General features: G+C 45.7%; 1 pseudogene; it reads left to right on the forward strand.

Annotated features, from left to right (window-relative positions):
* Positions 1–6,960, forward strand: part of LOC115159817 (uncharacterized) — a 77,775-nt pseudogene extending 70,815 nt beyond the window's left edge.
* The last annotated feature ends 6,788 nt before the right edge of the window (positions 6,961–13,748 follow it).

Raw genomic sequence — 13,748 nt, forward strand, 5'->3', positions numbered from 1 at the left:
GGAGGGAGGGAGGGAGGGAGGGAGGGGAGAGAGGGAGGGATGGGGTGAGGAGGAGGAGGAGGAGGAGTTCATGAGAAAGTGCAGGCCCAGAACCCTTCACTCTGATTCATTCTCTCTTCTTTTTTGAGAATGTTCATCCTCCACTTCTTTCCCCTTTCCATCGCTGCCCGTGAAGGCAGGTTTCTCAATACACTCTGTTTCCTATGGACTTGATAATAGGTTGATTTATGAGTCATCCCATTAGTGATCCTCTAGTTTAACTATTGCAATCGGACCGAATATACTGCAGCATGATGATGTCATTATTGTTCATTCATTGGTCAATAGACAGGTCAATCAATAGTCATTAGCCAATAGATTGCCAAGGTCAGGAAAACCAGCATAAATTAAGTTGATTGATCACATTGGCAATGTAACTCCTCTTTTCCACTCCCTCTTATATTCCAGGATTTTATCTCCTGAACGTCCCATTTAGGCTGATCGAGCTAAGCCAGTTGATGAATGGAGTGCTCCAGTGATAATCTTATCTTAGTCATGTGCCAACCAGGGTGGGCACTTACGGGGGGGGGGGGGGGGAATTGGTTTGAGTGACTGTGAGTTTAGTCCTGCTAGACAAAGCATCAGTTAAACGTGGGACGGAGCGATGCGTAGAATGCTGCATTGATCTTGTGGCTCTTTATCCCTTGTGGCTCTTTATCCTTGAGGTGCATTAAGGCAATTTCGGTTACCAAGTTATATAGTCATAATTTACCTACAAGTATCCATGTCACGTCCTGACCATAGAAAGCTGTTATTTTCTATGGTAGAGTAGTTCAGGGCATGACAGGGGAGTTTTTCTAGTTTAGATTTTCTATGTTGTTATGTTCTAGTTTTTGTATTTCTATGTTGGGTTTTGTTTGGGATGATCTCCAATTAGAGGCAGCTGGTAATCGTTGTCTCTAATTGGAGATCATACTTAGGTAGGTGTTTTTCCCACCTGGGTTTGTGGGAGATTGTTTTTGAGTTAGTGTATGTTTCACATCTGTGTCACGGCTTGTTGTTTTTTGTTCTTTAGTTTATGTATTGCATAGTTTCACATTTCAATAAGATATGTGGAACGATAATCACGCTGCATTTTGGTCCGCTACATCCTACGACAGCTGTGACAATCCACTTGTACAGAGGTATCGCAAGTCAGTCATTCAACCTTTTGTAAAGTTATTTTAGACATGGAAGAAACACTTCTTTATCACCTCTCATCAGATTTTTGTTTAATCCATGACACAAACACACCTACCCCCCACACATCAGCGAGTAAGGGTGTATTTACATTACATCAGACTCCTGGTCTAATCTAAAGTCATTTGCTTTTGTTGATCAACTACTATTATTTGACAATCCTTTTGCCTGTACGGCCTGCTTTACATGGCTGTGTTTTCCAGGGAGATGTTTCTAGTGGTTGCACATTAATCCTGTTCTTTACCCACTCAGAAAAAGCCCACAACTCAATCAGTCTCCGTCCTCGGCAACGGCGGCCTGTAAAAAATGACTCAAAACCTGAAGTTGACAGCTTAGAGATGGGAAGAGAGAAATTAACCTGCTGAAAGATCCAGAATAAAAAAAGGGAAAATAACCTTAAACTGCAGCGGGACAGCAGAGCTGCCACGTGTTTCAAGTACACACCCGCATGTGTGCACACACACCAATGCACAGTGACAGACACACAGTCTTGCACATCTAGCCACACACAAACACACACACACCAGCACCCCTGTGTGTGGAGATGAGTGCACTGCAGTGAGCTGTAGGGTTCTGTCAGGGCCGGGCCTGTCCACAATATACTCTAATCTTTTATCACCCTGGGAAACAGGGAACACGGGGGCAGGGCAGTTTATGAAGTGATGTCAACATGGTCTGATCCCAGAACAGCCGTAGAAATACTCCTGGTATGTTCAGGTGTTAATATTCTAGAGCAGATCTACATAGACATCCCAGTGAAGATGAGTGGTTCAACTCACGCTGGTACAGTACCAATGGAATCCATTATTTGGTTTCTTTCCTCTGCTAAATGGGATATGAACTGGAGTGATGGTGGAGGGCAACAACTGTGGTCAGGTTTGGATGTGGGGGGATGGGGGGGGGGTGAGTGTGTGTGTGTGCATGCGTGCGTGCATGTGTACCTGCGTGCGCATACGTGTGTGTTTGTGCACCTCCGTGTATGTGTGTGTATATGTATGTGTGGCTGTGTGTATCCCATTCAGGCATTGTGCCAGCTCAAGTTCAGTGCTTGCACCTAAAGTGAGTGTGTGGGGTCTGTATTGGAATCTGGAAAGAGAAGAAAGAAAGAGATGGAGAGGCCGATTGGGGGAGAGATAAATGGAGGGAGAGATACGCTACATGACAAAAAATGTGGGACACCAGCTCGTCGTACATCTCATTCCAAAATCAAACTGTAGTTTACATCAATTATGATTTCTAAAGTGGAAGTTGGAAAAGTTTATTTGAGTGTTTCAGTGAATGGTAAGTGAGGGAGGCCCTGCTCTCTCGCTTCCCCAGTTGTTTAGTTAATTTTCATTCCAATCTCCTTTGCATTAGCGTAGCCTCTCCTGTAGCCTGTCAACTATGTGTCTGTCTATCCCTGTTCTCTCCTCTCTGCACAGGCCACACAAACGCTTCACACCGCATGGCCGCTGCCACTCTAACCTGGTGGTCCCAGCGCGCACGACCCACGTGGAATTCCAGGTCTCTGGCAGCCTCTGGAACTGCCGGTCTACGGCCAACAAGGCAGAGTTCATCTCAGCCTATGCTACCCTCCAGTCCCTCGACTTCTTGGCGCTGACGGAAACATGGATTACCACAGAAAACACTGCTACTCCTACTGCTCTCTCCTCGTCTGACCACGTGTTCTCGCATACCCCGAGAGCATCTGGTCAGCGGGGTGGTGGCACTGGAATCCTCATCTCTCCCAAGTGGACATTCTCTCTTTCTCCCCTGACCCATCTGTCTATCTCCTCCTTTGAATTCCATGCTGTCACAGTCACAAGCCCATTCAAGCTTAACATCCTTATCATTTATCGCCCTCCAGGTTCCCTTGGAGAGTTCATCAATGAGCTTGACGCCTTGATAAGTTCCTTTCCTGAGGATGGCTCACCCCTCACAATTCTGGGTGACTTTAACCTCCCTACGTCTACCTTTGACTCATTTCTCTCTGCCTCCTTCTTTCCAATCCTCTCCTCTTTTGACCTCACCCTCTCACCGTCCCCCCCTACTCACAAGGCAGACAATACGCTTGACCTCATCTTTACTAGATGCTGTTCTTCTACTAATCTCACTGCAACTCCCCTCCAAGTCTCCGACCACTACCTTGTATCCTTTTCCCTCTCGCTCTCCTCCAACACTACTCACTCTGCCCCTACTCAGATGGTATTGCGCCGTCGCAACCTTCGCTCTCTCTCTCTCCTGCTACTCTCTCCTCTTCCATCCTATCATCTCTTCCCTCTGCTCAATCCTCCTCCAACCAATCTCCTGATTCTGCCTCCTCAACCCTCCTCTCCTCCCTTTCTGTATCCTTTGACTCTCTATGTCCCCTATCCTCCCGGCCGGCTCGGTCCTCCTCTCCTGCTCCGTGGCTTGACGACTCATTGCGAGCTCACAGAACTGGGCTCCGGGCAGCCGAGCGGAAATGGAGGAAAACTAGCCTCCCTGCGGACCTGGTATCTTTTCACTCCCTCCTCTCCACATTTTCTTCCTCTGTTTCTGCTGCTAAAGCCACTTTCTACCACTCTAAATTCCAAGCATCTGCCTCTAACCCTAGGAAGTTCTTTGCCACCTTCTCTTCCCTCCTGAATCCTCCTCCCCCTCTCCCTCTCTGCGGATAACTTTGTCAACCATTTTGAAAAGAAGGTTGACAACATCCAATCCTTGTTTGTTAACCTGTTTGGGATAGGGGGCAGTATTGAGAATTTTGGAAAAAATATGTGCCCATTTTTAACTGCCTCCTACACCAACTCAGAAGCTAGAATATGCATATTATTGTTCAGGTTTGGATAGAAAACACTCTGAATTTTCTAAAACTGTTTGAATGGTGTCTGTGAGTATAACAGAACTCCTATGGCAGGCAAAAACCTGACAAGGTTTCAAGCAGGAAGTACCCTGTCTGACAAGGAGTCGTGCGTCTTGCATCTGTTTATTGAAAAGTAAGGATCTTAGCTTTAACGTGACAATTCCCAGGGCTCCGATAGGCTCTCAGAACCCGGGAAATAACTGAAGGTTGACGAGGGAGCCTCAGGCTGAAACACATTATCGGCTTTGGCAAGCGGCTCAGAGGACCTTTGAATGAGGCGCATGCACGATTCGCTCCTGAGGAGAAATTTAATTCGGCTGTTTAGACTCAATGCATATTCCCGGTCAGAATATTATCACTTATCTACGAGATAAATGGCATAAAAATTGGTTTTAAACAGCGGTTGACATGCTTCGAAGTACGGTAATGGAATATTTAGACATTTTTGTCACGCCAATGCGCCATGCTCGAGACCGTGATGAAGCATTCTGATAGTGTCTAGAACTCACGAACAAAACGTCGCTGTTTGGATATAACGATGGATTATTTGGGACCAAACCAACATTTGTTATTGAAGTAGAAGTCCTGGCAGTGTATTCTGACGAAGAACAAGCAAGGTAAGAACATTTTTCTTATAGGAAATGTGATTTTGGTGGAGGCTGACCTGGGTGGGTATCTAAATAGCTAGCCCTGTGATGCCGGGCTATGTACTTAGATTATTGCAAAATGTGCTTCATCCGAAAAGCTATTTTAAAATCGGACATATCGAGTGCATAGAGGAGTAATGTATCTATAATTCTTAAAATAATTGTTATGCTTTTTGTGAACGTTTATCGTGAGTAATTTAGCAAACTGTTAGTAAATTCCCCGGAAGTTTGCGGGGGTTATGCTTTTTCTGAACGTCACATGCTAATGTAAAAAGCTGTTTTTTGATATAAATATGAACTTGATTGAACAGACATGCATGTATTGTATAACACAATGTCCTAGGTGTGTCATCTGATGAAGATCATAAAAGGTTAGTGCTGCATTTAGCTGTGGTTTGGGTTTATGTGACATGATATGCTAGCTTGAAAAATGGGTGTCTGATTATTTCTGGCTGGGCACTCTGCTGACATAATCTAATGTTTTGCTTTCGTTGTAAAGCCTTTTTGAAATCGGACAGTGGGGTTAGATTAATGAGATTCTTGTCTTTAAATAGCTGTAAAATAGTCATATGTTTGAGAAATTGAAGTAATAGTATTTCTAACGATTCAAAAATCGCGCCACTGGATTTCAGTGGCTGTTACGTAGGTGGGACGAGTTCGTCCCACATGTGCCAGAGAGGTTAAGTCAAACGACACCGCTTGTCCTGCTCACATTGCCCTACCCTATGCTTTGACCTCTTTCTCCCCTCTCTCTCCAGATGAAATCTTGCGACTTGTGACGGCCGGCTGCCCAACAACCTGCCCGCTTGACCCTATCCCCTCCTCTCTTCTCCAGACCATTTCCGGAGACCTTCTCCCCTACCTCACCTCGCTCATCAACTCATCCTTAACCGCTGGCTACGTCCCTTCCGTCTTCAAGAGAGCGAGAGTTGCACCCCTTCTCAAAAAACCAACACTCGATCCCTCCGATGTCAACAACTACAGACCAGTATCCCTTCTTTCTTTTCTCTCCAAAACTCTTGAGCGTGCCGTCCTTGGCCAGCTCTCTTGCTATCTCTCTCAGAATGACCTTCTTGATCCAAATCAGTCAGGTTTCAAGACTGGTCATTCAACTGAGACTGCTCTTCTCTGTGTCACGGAGGCTCTCCGCACTGCTAAAGCTAACTCTCTCTCCTCTGCTCTCATCCTTCTATACCTATCTGCTGCCTTTGATACTGTGAACCATCAGATCCTCCTCTCCACCCTCTCCGAGTTGGGCATCTCCGGCACGGCTCACTCTTGGATTGCGTCCTACCTGACAGGTCGCTCCTACCAGGTGGCGTGGCGAGAATCCGTCTCCGCACCACGTGCTCTCACCACTGGTGTCCCCCAGGGCTCAGTTCTAGGCCCTTTCCTATTCTCGCTACACACCAAGTCACTTGGCTCTGTCATATCCTCACACAATTAATCTTCTCCTTTCCCCCTTCTGATAACCAGGTGGCGAATCGCATCTCTGCATGTCTGGCAGACATATCAGTGTGGATGACGGATCACCACCTCAAGCTGAACCTCGGCAAGACGGAGCTGCTCTTCCTCCCGGGGAAGGACTGCCCGTTCCATGATCTCGCCATCACGGTTGACAACTCCATTGTGTCCTCCTCCCAGAGTGCTAAGAGCCTTGGCGTGACCCTGGACAACACCCTGTCGTTCTCCGCAAACATCAAGGCAGTGACCCAATCCTGTAGGTTCATGCTCTACAACATTCGCAGAGTATGACCCTGCCTTACACAGGAAGCGGCGCAGGTCCTAATCCAGGCACTTGTCATCTCCCGTCTGGATTACTGCAACTCGCTGTTGGCGGGGCTCCCTGCCTGTGCCATTAAACCCCTACAACTCATCCAGAACGCCACAGCCCGTCTGGTGTTCAACCTTCCCAAGTTCTCTCACGTCACCCCGCTCCTCCGCACACTCCACTGGCTTCCAGTTGAAGCTTTCATCTGCTACAAGACCATGGTGCTTGCCTACGGAGCTGTGAGGGGAACGGCACCTCCATACCTTCAGGCTCTGATCAGTCCCTACACCCAAAGAAGGGCACTGCGTTCATCCACCTCTGGCCTGCTCGCCTCCCTACCTCTGCGGAAGCACAGTTCCTGCTCAGCCCAGTCAAAACTGTTCGCTGCTCTGGCACCCCAATGGTGGAACAAGCTCCCTCACGATGCCAGGACAGCAGAGTCAATCACCACCTTCCGGAGACACCTGAAACCCCACCTCTTTAAGGAATACCTGGGATAGGATAATGTAATCCTTCTAACCCCCCCCCCAAAAAAGATATAGATGTATTATTGTAAAGTGGTTGTTCCACTGGATATCATAAGGTGAATGCACCAATTTGTAAGTCGCTCTGGATAAGAGCGTCTGCTAAATGACGTAAATGTAAATGTCCCCCTTTCGCTGCTAGAACAGCCTCCACTCTTCTGGGAAGGCTTTACACTAGATGTTGGAACATTACTGTGGGGACTTGCTTCCATTCAGCCACAAGAGCATTAGTGAGGTCGGGAACTGATGATGGGAGATTAGGCCTGGCTCGCAGTCGGCGTTCCAATTCATCCCAAAGGTGTTCGATTGGGTTGAGGTTAGGGCTATGTGCAGGTCAGTCAAGTTCTTCCACACCGATCTCGACAAACCATTTCTGTATGGACCTTGCTTTGTGCACATGGGTATTGTCATGCTGAAACAGGTAAGGGCCCTCCCCAAACTGTTGCCACAAAGTCGTAAGCACAGAATCATCTAGAATGTCATTGTATGCTGTTGCGTTAAGATTTCCCTTCACTGGGCCTAGCCCAAACCATGAAAAACAGCCCCAGACCATTATTTCTCCTCCACCAAAATGTACAGTTGTCACTATGCATTGGGGCAGGTAGCGTTCTCCTGGCAGCCACCAAACCCAGATTCGTCTGTCGGACTGCCAAATGGTTAAGCGTGATTCATCATTCCAGAGAATGTGTTTCCACTGCTCCAGAGTCCAATGGCGGCGAGCTTTACACCACTCCAGCCGACGCTTGGCATTGCACATGGTGATCTTAGGCTTGTATGCAGCTGCTCGGCCATAGAAAACCATTTCATGAAGCTCCAGACGAACAGTTCTTGTGCTGACTTTGCTTCCAGAGGCAGTTTGGAACTCGGTAGTCACTGTTGCAACCGAGAACAGATGATTTCTACACGCTACAGCACTCAGAGGTTCCGTTCTGTGAGCTTGTGTGGCCTCCCACTAAGCTGCTGAGCCATTGTTGCTCCTAGACGTTTCCACTTCACAATAACATCACTTCCAGTTGACCGGGGCAGCTCTAGCAGGGCAGAAATTTGATGAACTGAGTTGTTGGAAAGGTGGCATCCTATGACGGTGCCACGTTGAAAGTCAATGAGCTCTTCAGTAAGGCCATTCTAATGCCAATGCTTGTCTATGGAGATTGCATGGCTGTGTGCTGGATTTTATACACCTGTCAGGGTGTGGCTGAAATAGCCGAATCCACTAATTTGAAGGGGTGTCCACATAGTTTTGTATATACACAGTGTAGATTCCTAAGATCCAAGCCAAAAGCACAGGTCTTTGTAGAGGCAGCTGGATGGGAGAACCCCCCCACACACACACTCACCCTCACACACCTTTACGCACACACACCCTCACACAAACACTCTTACACATAGATGCAGTTTATCAATTGTGAATCATAACCTTCAATGCTCCAATGTCAATTTGTCACTCATTAAACATATATTGCATACACACAAACACACACACACCAGTCTATCATCCTTTTATAACAGTATGCATCTTCAGTCATTTCCTCACAACCACATAACATTGTGAAATTTGTCAAGTCATTTGTCTTACTAAGCCGAGCCTGATTATAATACCAAACACTCTGTGTTGAGAACATCTGATGAGAGAACATCGTTACTGAGGGACTGACGGCTTTGTGAAGAAACAAATGAGCCAAGCTCTGGGATGTGTTTGAGAGAGCGAGCTTAGCCATCATTAGTGAGTGTCCACAAATACGCGCACACACACACACGCACACACACATGTGCACGCACACACACCTCTAATGATGCTTAAGCAGGCCCTGGCTACACACACACACAGAACACATACACACAAATGCAACCACCCACCCACCCACACACTTACACACACTGACGGAGTCGTGTGATGACAATGAAAAATATATATCTGAAGGAGTGTTTGAAAAGGTGCATGTCCTAAGGTCTCCCATCCAGTACATCTAGTGAGGCTGATGACATTTTGTTGATGAAGCATGAGGGCTTTTTTAATTAATTCACTTACAAAGAAGACAGGGTTTAACATGCCACACCGAGTCTGATATCCTGTCAAGATGTTCTTTGATGTCTTGCTGCTTCTGCAGCTTTTGAGGGGGTTTGAGTTAGAGTATCACCATTAAGGACTTTCAATGAGTCACGGGTTAAGACCAATCCTTCCACTAACGGTTTATTTAGTAGATACTCTTATCCAGAACGACTTACAGGAGTAATTAGGGTTAAGACCAATCCTTCCACTAACGGTTTATTTAGTAGATACGCTTATCCAGAACGACTTACAGGAGTAATTAGGGTTAAGACCAATCCTTCCACTAACGGTTTATTTAGTAGATACGCTTATTCAGAACGACTTACAGGAGTAATTAGGGTTAAGACCAATCCTTCCACTAACGGTTTATTTAGTAGATACGCTTATCCAGAACGACTTACAGGAGTAATTAGGGTTAAGACCAATCCTTCCACTAACGGTTTCATCATTTAGTAGATACGCTTATCCAGAACGACTTACAGGAGTAATTAGGGTTAAGTGCCTTGCTCAAGGGCATATCAACAGATTTTTCATCGGGATTCAAACCAGCGACCTTTCAGTTGCAGGACCAACGCTCTTGACAACTAGTCTACCTGCCGTCTCATCCTTAGTATAAGACTTGGCTGTCCGCTCTTTTAAAGGGAAGTTGAGTTCTATGGGTTTTGTCCATTAGTGACCTAACATTTACCAAATGTTACTGTTCTTTGATTGGTCCACAACACCATTGTTGGTCCCCTTTAGTTTTAGAGGCCATGTCATTGTTCATGCCTGTGACTTGATGTATTGTACAGGCATCCATTTTCTAGGCATCTTAGTATTGAACACTACAGTAGTATTTGCCTGTCACCTGATAAATTTGAGAACACACACACACACACACACACTAGCATTCCGTACTTGGAATCCGAACGAGGCGGAACACATTAAATATTCCTTTTGACTGGATCTCCAGCCGCATATTTTTACACAGAGGGATTTTGCTTTGCTGCTTTAACTCAATGTGCTGTACACAAGCACTTTGGTTGGCTGAACAAATATTTCCCCCCTGGCAATGTCTCTGCCCACCGGTGGTTTAGCACTTAATCCAACCCCTACAAATCCATCCGACACATTTACAGCGGGGTGGGCGTGGGGCGGCGTTTTGCTACAAAGAGAATTATTGACATTGTTAAGTTGTGTTTACAGTATACAACAAGCCTTTTTACTTCTTACACAAGCCTTTTTACTTCTTACACAAGCGTGCGTGTGTGTGTGTGTGTGTGTGTGTGTGTGTGTGTGTGTGTGTGTGTGTGTGTGTGTGTGTGTGTGTGTATGTGTATAATTTTCATTTCAGAATTATGAAAATTACCTGAAATTCAGTGGATTGGATAGATCGGCCAGTTCTTGAGAATACTAATGTTTGTAGTAAAGGCATCGTCTTGCAATGTGGTTCTCTTATACCCCAGGTCTTCCCCCAGAATCAAGGGTCCGTTTGAAAAGCATGGGTCTTCTCATCTCTGGATCCGTTTTGAACACTCATTAGGAGCAGAGATCAAAGACTGGGGCAGAGGGGCCTGTGAATTGGGAAACTGTGGGGTCATTATCTATTTATCACTCACGGCTGCCATTTTGGCTCTGAAATGGCAGGCAATCTGCATCCAGATTTAATTCCCTCTGCTCTCTCTGTGTGGCTGCCATTTTGGGGAAGGCCTGCAGTAGTGGCACTGTCTGGTTGCAGTGAGTTAGTTCATTGATTCAATACCCATTTTAATGGGATGCTGGACTGAACATGAAGAGTTGACCCGCCATTTGGGGCCACAAAAAAAACTCTGTTCCTGGCAGTCTCACCATCCTGACTGGTCGAGACTTGTGAGGCTGTGGTGGGTAATGGCTGTGGTGGGTATTACTTTTTGTTATCTTGCTGTACAGTCGAAAAATGTGAAAAGTGATAAGAAGTGATGTAATGATGATATGCATAGAGTATCGGTATAAACAACCCTGGTCCTGTAGTGCAGGGTTTAGTTCCAACCAGGCACCACTTGACTCTATAATAATAATAATAATAATACATTTTACCAACTGAGTTAATTGATCAATATCAGTGACTAGCCAAAGGTGCCTGTGGTCCCCCGAAACCAGGGGTGGAAGCAGAGTGCGAATTATGGGGAAGTAAATTTTTTGTGCAAACGTGAGACTCTCCCGAATGTCACGGTATAATTCGCACTCTGGGTGGAAGATCTTTACACCACTAAATGAGTGGTGAGTGGAAGGGGATGTTCCACAGGGATGCGTCTTGAGGCCATTGCCATTCTGAGATCACTGAGGTGGCCTATTCTCCCCTGTCTCTTTGTCTGGGTCCTACACCTGATATACAGTATCTGCTATGTATGTATAACTGTCACTCATATGGGGTCTTGTACCTGTCGTCTCCTGCTCCTGTGTTATTTGTGGATTTACTGAAACAACTCAAAACAACCGCCTTGAGGATTACTCCTCTGCCTCTGAAATCACTGCACATCTATGTTCCAGCTATTGATCCTTCTCTAATCCACTTTTCTACCATTACTGATGATAATCTGCCTTTGTTCCAGTGGATGGATGAAGTGTTCAGATTAACGCTGGATCTAGGTGACTTTTAAGCCCTACTACTCTCTAGACCCATTTGCTGCTCTAATACCCCTTTCACAGTATCGTGCTGACCGGAAACGTAATGTGCTGGCTGGCTCTGATATTTTCTTTTAACATAAAGAACCAGGCCAGCGCAGTACAGCTAGGCTCAGCTCAGTAGTGAGAAACAGGTCTACCGGACTGTAGGAATGAAGCAGCGGGTATTGGTTTTTATATGGCTCTGTCTGGGTCACTCAACAACACACACACACACACACACACACACACACACACACACACACACACACACACACAGTCCCAGGGCAGTGATCTCAACCCGAGTAAAGAGCAAACACGTAGACAAGCCAGCATACATCCTTCTTCAGCCATGGAGTTTGGGCTTTGTAGACAGAGGGCAATTCCCTGTAATAGAATGACACTGAGACTTCGATTTTCCACTTTAAAAGTATGCCAAACAAAAAAAAACATTTTATTGCAAAGTTAAACAAACCATAGAACTACATGCACAACTTTTACAGTTTTTCTCGTTTGCTTAAACACAAAAACTGGTTCCTGTAGATAAAAAACCCATACCCTTACATCATTCCCAAAAACACACATTTCCCATAACCGTCAACACTATTCACCTGTTTCCACATGTTTCAATATTCAAAACTCTTTCTGCAAAACCTTACACAAAAGTGGCCAAATAAATCATTCATTGCACTATATATTCATTCAGCAAACACATGCTCTAAATATAATTAACTCAAGTCATCACAACCTAAACTCAAAGAGCACACCTTTCTCCAGGTGCAAACACTAAGCCTCAAAATTGTTAACACACCAATCACATGGACATGCCTAGAGGCGTGTCATTGTCCTTTGGAACAATGGATTCAAACAATGCCGAAGTTGCAAGACAACAGAGAGGAAGAGGAAGAGGATGAGGACGACAACAACAACAACAGGTGAATTCCATGCCACCCTAGTTCATCATGTGTTCATACATGGGAGGACTATGAGAAGCTGGACAGCTAGTGCAACCCAACCCAACCTAACCCATTACACGGTTGCATCCATTGTCCGTACTTTCAGAAGGGAAAACAGGTCATTTGCCTTGTTGTTACTGTGATACATGTAATGTTGTAGTGCATATAGACTGAATCTCCACTTTGTTCTCAGTGTAGTTTTTACCACAGTAATGGATGACCATAGGTCAGTAATGGTAAATTCAAACCCAAAAATAGCTGAAGACCGGGAAGTCTTCCAAGGAATTGACAGCATCAGCATTTCCACCATTGACCGGATCGTTCAGAAGAACCACAAGGACAAAGCAGCTGTACCGTGGGCCTTTTGAAAGGAATTCAAACAGAGTTAAAGAGCAACGATTCCAATATGTGCAGGTAATTGTTATACTGTACAGAATTTTTACAGTATGTAGAGTATGGCCCATCTCTCCAGCATATTAATACAGTACTGTATAGTAATGTGATACAGTAACTGCAGTACACAATCTTTCATTTCAGTACAGTAGACAATCTTTGAGCTGGATGCCATGGTTGACCTACAGGAGTACATCTTCATCGACGAGGCAGGGTTCAACCTGACAAAAAGGCGCAAAAGAGGGTGCAACATCATTGGTCACCATACCATCATATAAGTTCCTGGCCAGAGGGGAGGAAACGTCACCCTATATGCAGCCATCAGCAATCGTGGCGTCCTCCACCGCCATGTCAAAGTTGGTCCATACAACACGGCACAACTCCTTCAATTTCTAGATCAGCTGCACAATAACGTTCTACAACAGGAAGGGGAGCCAGGGAAACCAGAGCAAGTCCAATATGTTGTCATTTGGGATAACATGAGTTTGCATCGGGCTGCTCTGGTTCGCGCCTGGTTCAATGACCACCCCAGGTTCACCATTCTTTTTTTGCCAGCATTTTCCCCATTTCTGAATCCGATTGAAGAATTTTTCTCAGCATGGCGGTGGAGAGTGTATGACAGCAACCCCTACACACAGCAAAACCTCCTGGAGGCAATGGTGGACGCCTGTGGTGATGTGTCTGTGGAGTCTATCCAGGGTTTTCTAAGGCACACAAGGGCATTTTTCCCACGCTGCCTGGTA

This window comes from Salmo trutta, chromosome 23 (genome assembly GCF_901001165.1).
Source record: "Salmo trutta chromosome 23, fSalTru1.1, whole genome shotgun sequence".
NCBI lineage: Eukaryota > Metazoa > Chordata > Actinopteri > Salmoniformes > Salmonidae > Salmo > Salmo trutta.